The sequence below is a fragment of the Ictidomys tridecemlineatus genome, chromosome 16, assembly GCF_052094955.1.
Source record: "Ictidomys tridecemlineatus isolate mIctTri1 chromosome 16, mIctTri1.hap1, whole genome shotgun sequence".
Lineage (NCBI taxonomy): Eukaryota > Metazoa > Chordata > Mammalia > Rodentia > Sciuridae > Ictidomys > Ictidomys tridecemlineatus.
In genome coordinates this window covers 24221093-24233735 of record NC_135492.1, presented here as the reverse complement: position 1 = coordinate 24233735, position 12643 = coordinate 24221093, and positions in this window count along the sequence as shown.

Genomic DNA, 12643 nt, shown 5'->3' with positions numbered 1-12643 from the left:
TTTGAACATAGAACCTCATTTCCCTCTAAAGATTTCAAAATGTACAATTACTCAAACCATAATGGTTCTATGAGTTATGAAGATGACCAAAGCAAGATTATCAATCAAAATATTAAAACTTATTAATTCCCTGGTAATAACTATACACATTAATACTGTTTAAAATCTCTACATGACATACCATATGTAAGTTATGTCCCATGAAGTTATTAAATTGAAAAATGAAGAAGTAAAACTGACATTCCTTATAAGAAAAATTGACTCATTTTAGCAGGATCTCAAAGAAGCAAACATCTTTAGAAGACAACATCCTCATTACACCATACAGAACATGGTCCTCTGGGCTCCAACAGTTCTAATGAGGTCAGAGGACCATTTTGTGTATGGTGCAATGAGGATATTGTCTTCTGAAGATGTTTACTACTTTAATAAGCAAAGAAGCTACTGGAAAAGCTCACTAGTAGACCGAATTTCCTCCTCCAATGCCCTTTTCAGAAGCCACACTAACTCTGCATCTGAGGACACAGAGGTAATTTGTCACCTGAATCAGCTTAGCAGAGCACAAACATTTGTAAGTTTTATGGAAAGGATGTGTTTCAGATCTATCTCTGCAGATTTGTAATTTTAATGTCTGTAGAAAAGCAAGAAGTTCCCACAGGAGAACACAGAACTGTGGCTTCCCCAGTGGGACATGTCATCTCTCTCAATTTTATTGTCTTCTCTGATGGATAACAGCAATCCAAGAAATCTAGGCTTCAACTCTTAAAGTTTCCTGGACACATCTGGAAAAGGATCTTGATTGAGATCATTTTCTCATGTTGATAAGGAAACTTAAATTACTCTAATTCTGGTCCTAAAATCAAATTAGTCCAACCCTGTCCCACAACCTATAATCCCTCAAAACTTTGATGTGAGGGACTCCTGGTGCCCCCATAATTTCCCTGAAGCCCTGAAGTGTGTGATGGGCCTCTCTGTTCCTAGTTTGCAGATGGAGCACACCTTCTTGGGGGTAGTGATGGTTTGGTAAGTCATCTTTAGAAAGTGACAGTCCCGTGGCTCAAGCTCTAAGTGAAATAATAAAATTAAGAAAAGAAGAGAAAGAGCTATAGGTCACATGTTGTAGAAATCACAGGCAGATGGAATCTAGTGAGAGCCGAGGCAGAGTCCAAGCTGGAGTCCACTCTAATAAAACTACAGGATCAACTCCACCTTCTCTGAGAGAAAACCATGTAAAAAGCAGGCTCAGTCTCCTGGGTACTGTATAAAAATATACATAGAAGCATTAACATGCTATATTAAAAAAGGATCCCCATTATCTGGAGTCAAAAGAAAGGACAGTCATTTCAAGCAGACCCACTTATGTTCCAGTTGTAGAAATCAGAAGATAGTTCTTGAACACTGCCATTATCAACATGTGAACGGTTAGTACAGGCATGATAATGAATGAAACATTCATTTTTTCTAGAGGTAATTGTAAACTTGGACTAAATGGAAATATATAAAATGAAAACTTATATCTACAGACAGAAATTTCACATGGATGGGATGAGGGAGGTTGGAAAACTGAAGAATAAAGTCTCTACAATTGCCAAAGCATGAGACCTCCAAAGCCACACGAGAGGGAAACATAAAACAGGAAAAGGGTGCAAGTCATTGAACAAGTATTTCAGCATATGAACAGTTAGGAAAGACACATCAAGGGTGGAGGAAAAGTGTCCCCTCATGCAGCCCCCATCCTGGACCAGCCACATGAAAGTTTTGTGCCTTTGGTGAATTGAACTCTGCCTTACTCCCTGGCATAGCCCATTAATCACCAAGGTGCCACCTGGAATTCTGTCCCTCATACACACTCACCTCCTGGGAGGCTTCTGAATGAGCCATGGCAGAGAGTTGGCAAGTACTTCCAACTTTGTGGAGCCAAGAGGATCTCTTTGGAGAGGTGTAGAATTGCACACCACACCTTTGTTGTAATGTGGACATGCTGTGTAATTAGATGTGGTTGAGTCCAATCTCTTTGTAGCCCTGATTTTTCATAGAGAGGCAAATAATTTCATCTCTAATTGTGAGGATTAGGCCAAAACATACTGAACAAGTGGATTCCAACCAGTTAAAGAAGGCTCTCTGTGGAGCTGGGCATGGTGGCATTTGCCTCTAATCTCAGCATCTTGGAAGGCTGAGGAAGGAGGATCATGAGTTCAGAGCCAGCCTCAGTGAAAAAAAATTTACTAAGCAGATCAGTGAGATCCTGTCTCTACATAAAATAGGGATAGGGTAGTGGCCCAGGGGTTGAGTGCCCCTGAGTTCAATCTTCGTCATCGTACCCCCCTAAAAGACTGGGGAGTGAGTCTCAGGCTTTTGATTTATAACAACTTTCATGAAGATCTAAAATGTAGAACTAGTATAGAATAAGTGTTATGGGCCAAGCTCTGGGGTGGATGTGCATGCATTTGAATCCAGGATTTTATGTATATTTATATATATTATAGAGTTGATGTTGATCTACTGATGGAATATTTTCTACAGAAGGCATGTATTTGCGTTAGTTAAAGTCTGAAATAGTAGACATATATTTTAAACCATCTACAGCTACATATTGAAAAATAATAGTCATCAGAAAATCATGTATGTGAAGCTAGCTCATTTCATGATTCTTTAGAACATGTAGATCTATAAGGCAAGATAGTGAGAGAAACAATAAAACTGAAACATTAATGAACTTGAGATACCATTTAAAAATCTGAGGTGAATGTTGGTTCACAATCTGACTTCCATAACAAGACCCCTACAGCACAAATATTAAAAATCAAGAATAAATAAAGGGGATAGATTCAAACTAAAAAGCTGCTTCTCAGCAAAAGAAACAATAATTGAAGAAAGAATCTACAGATTTTATACAAATATTTACTACACATAATTCAGAAAAAGCACTAAGGTCTAGGGAATATAAAGAACTCAAAATTTACAACCAATAAAAAAAAGAACTCAAAATTAACACAAACAACAACAACAAAAACCAATTAACAAATTGACTCACTAACTGAACAGACAACTTCACAGAAGAAATATAAGCCATCAACAAATATATGAAAAAATATTCCACCTATCTAGCAATTAGGAAAATGTAAATCAAAATTACTTTAAGATTTTATCTCACTTCAGTCAGAATGGCAATCATTAATAATACAGGCAACAATAAATGTTGGTGAGGTTGGGGGGAAAAAGGAACACTCACACATTGCTCATGAGATCGACTCCAAATTGGTGCAACCACCATGGAAAGCAGTATGGAGACGACTTGAAAAACCAGAATGGAAAGATCATTTGACCCAGCTATCCCTCTCTTCAGACTATACCTAAAGGAATTAAAAACAGCATACTACAGGGAAACAGCTGCACCAATGTTTATAGCAGCACAATTCACAATAGATAAACAATAGAACCAAACTATGTTTCCTTCAACAGATGAATGGATAAATAAAATGTAAGATATATATATAAAATTTCCCCCACCAATGGAATATTACTTAGCTTTAAAGATGAATGAAACTATGCCATTTGGTGGTAAAAGGATAGAGTTGAAGAATATCATGCTAAGTGAAATAAGCCGCCCTCCCACACACACTCAAACACAAAGGCCAAATGTTCCCTCCAATAAGTGTATGCTAATTCACAATGGGGGTGGGAAAGAATAGATATTTAGATTAAGTAGAGAATTGCAGGGAGGCTAGAAAATATGGGGATAGAAATGATAGTAGAATGAAACAGACATTACATATAATACATAATATATAGAGATGCTAAAGCACTCAACAAGGGAGGGGGAGAGAATAGAAATTCAGTGGATTAGACAAAGTTGGATTGAAGGGAAGAAAAGGGAAATAGGAGTACAAATGACAGTAGAATGAATCAGACACAACTTTTCAATGGTTATATATAAATACACCACCAGGGAAGGTCCACATCATGTACACCTCAAGAATGGAATGCTAACTAAAATGAGTTTTACACCATGTATAATATGTCAAAATTTGCTCTACTATCATGTATACCTAAAAAGAGTAAGAAATTTTAGAAATGATAAGGGATAATTTGTATACTGAGAAGGTTTGTGCGTAAAAAACTCTTCAATGAATGCTAATGTCATTAAGGTGAAATAAAAGTATTGAGCCCCTACAAAGGTGAAATAAAAGTATTGAGCCCCTACAAAACAACAATGGTAAATAGAGTTGCCCAAGTCAGTCTGTGCAACTATCATTTATCACAAATTTTTTGGTTTGCAACTCCTTTCTATTTGTTTTACAAAGCAGCACAAGAACAATACTTACAAGTTGAGCAGAGAGGAAGCATTACATAGCAGTGTTATGAATACTATAAATAGTGTTGTGTGCACTCAAAGAAAGCATTCTCAATTTCCTCCCCCATGCAATAAAAAGTCATGCAGTTGAAAGACACACTAGTTACTGATTAGATAACACATACATGTGTTTGTGACATTCAGTATGTGGGCAGCTGCTCAACTTGGCAAGTCAGATTCAATAGATAAGGAAGACACAGTAATCACACAAGACAGTGTTTCCTTGAGTAATACTATGAAAACAAGAGAGAAAGCAAAAGTAAAAGACAAAGGCAACTCTATTCCCAGACTAGGAAAACCCCAACTCTGAACCTATGAACTGGGGAGTCCCAAACAGCTTTTCAGGGTCCTGACTGGGAAGTGCTGGGCAGAGCATCCTCTCCACAGGTGAGAGTCTGAAGTCTTGTTCTAACTTGTATTGAAAGTGAGGCCAAATAAATACAAATTAGAACAAAGAAACTTCATTCTAACATCTTGCATGACCTGGTGATTCCCTGAAGAACACCAAGTCCTCCCAAGAGCAGGTCAGATCCTAGAGGAGCGAGTGATAGCCTTGAGATGACTAAATAAATTGAGATTCCAATGAGTGAGCCACCCAGCCAGGTGCATTGAGAAACCAGCATTCTTTATCTGTTTCATCAAGGACTTCAGACATTATTCAAACAAGAAAAGGGAAGATCTTTAGTATTTTCCTTAGACCTCTAGGACTGAATCTTCCCTCCTGGCCTTATAAAGAGTTTAAACTCTAATATGTAAAATGAAGCCAGTTTTCTGCATAAAATAATGTGGACATAAGCATGAAACCTAGAGATTTACCCTTTGGAATAAAGAATGGTGTGAATATTATTCACCTAAAACTTATCATTATATTTCAAGAGTTATTTTCCCAAATAAAGTTAAATGAAATGTTGGTGGGTGGTGTTTTGTTGACCCAAAAGGCTCACATATGCAGAGAATATTGTGTTTCTACTTTTTGAACAGGACTTGTAGATGAGAGTCTAAGGTTTATTTCAATCAAAATTGTGTTTCTCTCTCTGTGGTGTCATGGGCTCTTGGAGCTATAAGATCTGAGGAGGGACATGGTTAGTTTATAGTATCTTATAATTACTGGGTTGCAGAGGATTCTGGGAGACCATGACACATGCTATCTACTGTATAATTCAATAAGTATAACAAACATTATATTGTAAATTATTAAGTAGAAACAAAGGGTCTACAAAATCAAAATATATAATGAAATAAAAAATTTGGAGGCATAAATGCTCCTATGGTATGTCTTTTTCTTTTTACAGTCATCATGTTACATGTTTCTAGCTACACTTTTTTACTGGGTATGCTAAACTAAAGAGGTGGTCCCAAATTGTGATGTTTTTCCTACACTAGAGGTGAGTATAGTCACCTCAGTGATGAACGTCATAGAATTCATGAGGAACTGCATGGTTTCTTCAGTCCAAGAGTCAGGATGGGCTTATGGACCATGTGGATTCCCCAGGAAACATTAAGACTATTTCCCCCTGCAGCAATCCTTCATTATTGCCTGAATACACACTATGCACATTGGCTCTTAGTCTCTTGGGTCTTTCTCCTCTCCCTGATTGGGAGCTTGTATAACTCTCCAGAGTTGTAGATCCCTTAGGGTGTACTGGTAATCTATAAGGTGAAATATTAAACTCATAATTCAAACTAGGGATATCTGGGCATTATTTTAGTATCCATAGGTCCTTCCTATAACTGTCTTAATTTTCCCATAATAAAAAACAAGAGAGTACATAATTTACATAAATAATATTATCCAAATAATACTTGATTAAACATATGAAATAATTAATTGAGAGGTTATAGCATTATTTACCCAACAGAATGTTTTACTATTGCATCGATCCATTAGCAAAGTGAATAGTGGAAGATGTGTGACCTAATAACATCATTAAATGCATGACAAGGTTTACATTAAGAAATTCACACTTTATTTAGCAACAAATTGCATCTGTAATGAAATATAAGTATAAACGCTCTGTAAAACTTGCATGGTGGACCATGCTGCGACCCTAGGGATGTGAGAAGCTTTGCAAGTTCAAAGTCAGGCTCCATAATTAATGAGGACCTATGCAACGTAGCAAACCCTATCTCTAAATAAAAAAGAAAAAAAATCTGAGGATGTGGTTTACTGATTAAGTGCCCCTAACTTTAAGGGGCTCTGAAATGTTTAAATTTTAAATTTCATATAAATCTTAAGAAATGTCTGAAATAATCAACTCTGAGAATTATTATTTCTCCAGAAAAATGAGACTCTTTAGTAATTGTTGATTTATACTAAAATTATATCCTTTTAGGGTTACACAATTCTATACTTGTATTTCCTTATTTCTACAATATCAGCTAAAGATGCTAGAAAATTTTCAGCAAATGTCGAAAGCGATTACCCATTTTCTACATTTAAATGATTTTTTCCCTCCTAGGTCCCAAATACTTCAAGGGATGGGCTATAGATATGAAACTTACTACCATCTTTATATTTGTCAAGGTGTTTTTCTAAATATTGTGCTGTTATCTAAGGTACACACTTTGGACAGATGCTACTCCACATTTGCTACAGATATGAGATCAGTAATTTAAAAAATGTGTGAAATTTGAATACAGACTTGGACACAATCTTTGGGTTTCTATATGCTATAAATCCTCCAGTGTTTTAAAAATGTTGGATCAATGGCCAAAACCTTTACAAAAAATTTTCCACATGTCCTCTCACTCGTATGAATTCTGAGGTGCTGAGTAGGGTATGAACAACTGTTGGAGACTCTGTCACCTATTTTATATTTATATGATTTCTGTGCTATCATATCTCTGGTGTGAAATAGTATTGAACTACTGAGAAATAGGGTTGATTCATCCTTAAAGACACTGATGCAATGTTTTCATTGTAAAACTTCTCTCCAGTATAACATCTATAATGTTTAGTAAGATGTGATCTTCAATATTAAAAGCTTTGCCATTCTTCACATTTACAGGACCTCTCTCTAGTAAGGGTTCTCTGGTGTCGAGTAAGTGATGATTGTTGATTAAAAGCTTTGCCACATTCTCTACATTTGTAGGGCTTCTCTCCAGTGTGGATTCGCTGGTGATAAGTATGTGATGATTTTTGACTGAAACTTTTGCCACACACTGTACATTTGTAGGGCTTCTCTCCAGTGTGGGTTCTCAGGTGCCGAGTAAGTACTATTTTTTGATTAAAACTTTTGCCACATTCTTTACATTTGTAGGGCTTCTCTCCAGTGTGGATTCTCTGGTGCTTAGTAAGTGATGATTTTTGACTGAAACTTTTGCCACACCCTGTACATTTGTAGGGCTTCTCTCCAGTATGAATCCTGTTGTGGTAATGGAGATGTGAGTTTGTATTAAAACTTTGCCACACACTTTACATTTGTAGGGCTTCTCTCCAGTATGAATACTTTTGTGCCAATTACGCTGTGAGATGCTATTAAAAGCTTTCCCACATTCTTCACAGCTGTAGGGCTTCTCTCCAGTGTGAATTCGCTGGTGGTGAGTAAGTGATGATGTGTGACTAAAACTCTTGCCACACTCTTTACATTTGTAGGGCTTCTCTCCAGTATGACTCCTTTTGTGACAATTACGCTGTGAGATTCTACTAAAAGCTTTGCCACACTCTTTACATTTGTAGGGCTTCTCTCCAGTGTGGATTCGCTGGTTCTGAGTAAGTGATGATTTTTCACTAAAACTCTTTCCACACGCTTTACATTTGTAGGGCTTCTCTCCAGTATGAATCCTGTTGTGGCGATCAAGATTTGAGTTTCTATTAAAACTCATGCCACACACTTTACATTTGTAGGGCTTCTCTCCAGTGTGGATTCGCTGGTGCTGAGTAACTGATGATTTTTGACTGAAACTCTTGCCACACACTGTACATTTGTAGGCCTTCTCTCCCATATGAATTCTCTGGTAATTTTTAAGGCTTGGTTTTTGACTGAAACCTTTGAAAAATTGTTTATATATGTAGGGCATCACTCCAGGGTGTTTCCACTGGTGACAAATAAGATTGGAGCTTTTATTAGAAGTTTGGTCACATTCTTTCCATTTGCATGCCATATCTCCTGTATGAACACTGTGATGTTGAGTAAAGTTCTTGAGTGCATTGCATTCTTCACATTGGTAGGTCTTCTCTGCAGAATAAATTTTTTGGTGTTCAGAAAGTTTTGAAAAACTTTTTAAGGCTTACCCACACTTTTTACATTTACAGGTCTCTCCTTCAGTATAAATCCTCTGTTACTTAACAAGTTGAAACTTTTCACTAAAATTTTTTCAAATTCTTTAAATTTGTAGTATTTATCACTGTCATAGTATCTGCTGTGTTAAAAAAAATAGCAAAGCATTTGCTTGCTCAATATCTTCTATACTTAGAGGGCTCTCTTTCTCTATAAATTTTCTTGTATTAAGCAAGCTCTGCACTGTGGTTGAGAGCCCTTTCACATATCTTACACATGCAAGTTTTGGCTTGGCTATTAATATTTTAATGAATACTAGTTTTTGATCACTAAAGCAAGACTTTCCTACATTTTTCATCTTGGTAAATTTCCTTCAGAAAAGGACTAGGATTTCTCTATATTCATAATTTTTATCACCAATGTAAATTTACTGGTCATTACACAGGGGAGAGACATGGCTTTTTGTGTTACTTATGGCATTATCTATATAGTGTACTTTTCACAAATCTGTATCAGAATTGTCATTGAGCAGTAGTGGGGAAGTAGAAACTTTTCTACAATTCTTAATATTGTCCATTTGGGCACAAGGAGAAATTAATCTTTTGTTTCAGAAAAATGGACATTTCATACAGAAACTCCCAAAAGGATCACTTTTAGAAACAACTTTTCTGTACAAATGTTTGACTTCAATATTAACTCAGTGCTACTTTTATAATTGGCCAAGTTAAAAACTGATGCATGGACTAGATTTCAAATTTTCCACATTGCCTTTCAGTTCAAAAATGGCTGTGGATTTATTCTTAAAGACATATAAAACTCCTCAAAATAATTTGAATACATTGAATTTTTGTTTCAGATATTAATTGTCTCTGGTGTCTTTTGATCAAAAATTTTTATCATAAATAGGGACTAGTGATTGATTTTCAAATATTTGAACTTTACTCTCACCTATATTTTCCCATTGTTTTCTTGTTTGTAGATAGTCAAAGTCACAGTTTACATATCTTCCCTCTCTCTCATTTATTCCCTGCTCTGGTAAAATTTGTCGAGGATGATGAGAAGTCATGGCTGAAATAAATAAAAATAACAAACATGTTTACTTACTGTACTGGGCTGGGTATATTTTGGAAACCTAAGAAATTACAGTAAATAATAACATCAGCAGGGGAGTGGATTATTAAATCCAAGTCCATCATTACTGTAGCAATATATAAATCAAATAAAAATACACACAGAAAATTACTTTGAAGACTGTCATAATCATCTTTGAGTTCACAGTATCCAAGATGAGTACATTACTATGGAGAGTAATATAGTAGAGAAATATACATTATGTTACACAAAGATTTTCCTCCTTTAGAATATATTTTCAAAATCTACCAACTTTCTGTTTCATTAAAGATAAAAATATGAAACATATGAATATTTGGGGACTGTTCAAAAAGGGGTTCCTGTTTACCAACAGAAAAAAACATGGCTAAATCAACTGTAAGCAAAGTTATGAATCACTCAAAGGGAATAGTCAATTATCATTTAAAAGAAGTTTACTGAACTAAACCAACACACAAAAAAAACAGAATAAAAATTAGTCAAGAATTGTTAATAGTAATAAGCAGAAAATGTATGTTTAAAGACTTTCTTTAGAAAATGTCGGAAAGAGTCAGGGGTGGTTGTACATAGCAACATAGGAGGTTGAGCTAGAGTATCAAAATTTGAAGGCCAGACAAAGTAAAAAATGCAAAGTGCTAAATTACCCTTTAGTTCTCTTTCCAATACTAATAAACAAATCTCGAAAAATAGAAAAAATGAACATCCAAACAGCTCAGTTTTCTCCATGTTGTAAAGACTTAAAGTAGATTTTAATCCAAGTTTTAAAACTCAGAATACTGAGATCATCCAAGAGAAAAATATGGGTCACCTAGAAATGTGTAACTATATCATGTGAAATCAAATCTTCACAACACAGGAAGAAATTCGAGCCTATCTATATTTAAGGGATGAAAGAATAAAATTATCAGCCAAGACATTATATTCACAGCTACTACCTTTCAAAAGAGAAGGAAAATGAAGACTTCAAACATATAAAAATACACACACTATTCATCAACACTGGATCTGTTCTCCAAAAAGTACTAAATGTAATCTTTCATAATAAAATGTAAGTGCACAGCATCATAAGTCATATGAAACTTTAAACATTTCTTGGCAAAAACAATTCTATTTTATTGTAATGATGGGTCATAAAACATGTAATTTTGCAATAGAATTTGAAAGAAAAAAAGCATAACAACAATACTGTTTATAAGCATATATACCTGTAACAATAATATAATTTTAAAAGGACACATGAATATATTCAATTTTTTAATAAAGTGAAGTCAAGTTGATACTCATACAAAGTATGAATAGGAGACTCTTCAGTTTTAGAATTTTTGTTGGTAAATGCAAGATTACAAAATTCTGATCTAAACAAAACTTGGATATCTGAATTAACTCTAAATATTGCAACTGTTGGTAGTCTACAGGATACTCTAAATCTAAGCACACACACACACTGAAAGCAAAAGGATATAATAATGACACATACAAAAGTGATCGAACAAAACCTGGGCTGTCTAAATTATAGTACACAAAACATAGTTTAAGACAGTTATAGGACATAGAAAGCATTTTAAATTAAAAAAAAAACTTTGAAAAGAGGCAAAAGAGTGAAAACTACCCTTTCCCTTAGGTTCTGAATTAAGAGTAAATACATTTGCTACGTACTTCATACTTCCCAAACACACAAAGTAAACACTGAGAGGGTTGAGTGAAAACAAAGAATCACTGTCATACTAAGAGACATCAATCCCCACTTACTGAAAAGGGAAATACAGGGATGCAAAATGGTAATCACAAAGCATAAGACTTTGAAAATATTTTGAAACTACTATAGACTTATAGAATCCCTGTTCTTAATCACAAGTGGGACATTATGCTGGTTAGATCAATTTTATATATTAAAACAAAGGTTAATAAATATTTAAGTGATAGTTATTTTGTAACCAACATGGAATAAATATTTGGAATCAAAAGTGGTAGGGATTTTCAAAAATCCCTAAATATGTGTCAGTTGATTGAACACTCTTGGGCATGCTGTTGCTCAAAATTGAAAGATTAAATTTAAAGATGTTTATACTACTTAAATTTAACTAGAGGCTCCATGTAGTATTCATCAACCTCCCATTGTTAAACAATATTTTTTCAGAGAAATCTATCCTTTAAATTGTATGAATATACCCCAAAATACAAATAAGACTATTTCCCTGCTAAAATTATACTAAAATTTACAGCATTCAATTGTAAATGCAAACATGGAGTCAGGTAGATGGAGTTCTTAGTGAGTGTGGCAATCAGCCCTCACATCAATAGCAAATTAAAAACATTGCACACCAGTGTTGTTACATTGTTATTCAACAGAGCCATCATGGGGGACGCAAACCAAATATTTCTTGAAAAGAACTATGAGCCATATCGGAATATAGAAACTATAGAACTGTGAAGTGAAAGAATTTATTCTAATTATATATTTTACAAAATGTATGTACAAGAGGTTAACTGAAATGTCACTGAAAGAATACTGCAGAATTCTACGAACATGACATCTCTAAACTAAAAAAGAAGCTTTCTGAACAAAAGAGAATAGTTTTGTGATGAGGAGACAGATATGAGCCCTTGCTTTCTAGGCATTTTTTTGAGATGTAAACTTTGTAGATATATATTGCATAACAATTTGAATTACTGTTACTGAACTGTATATTTAAAATTTTAGAGACAGTAAGTTTTATTTTGTGGTTTTGATTACAATAAAAATTAAAAGAAAGAGAATTGCAACACCTCTCAAAGCTACATTTAAAATAATGTGGTCTTAATTTTATAAATAATAACAATCTCATCAGTATACAAATGATGGGCATGCATGTAATCTCAGCTACTAGGAAGTCTTAGGCAGGAGAATTGCAAATTCAAGACATCCTCAATAACTTAGTGAGAACCTCTACCAAATATGAGTGAAAAGGAGCTTGGGGTA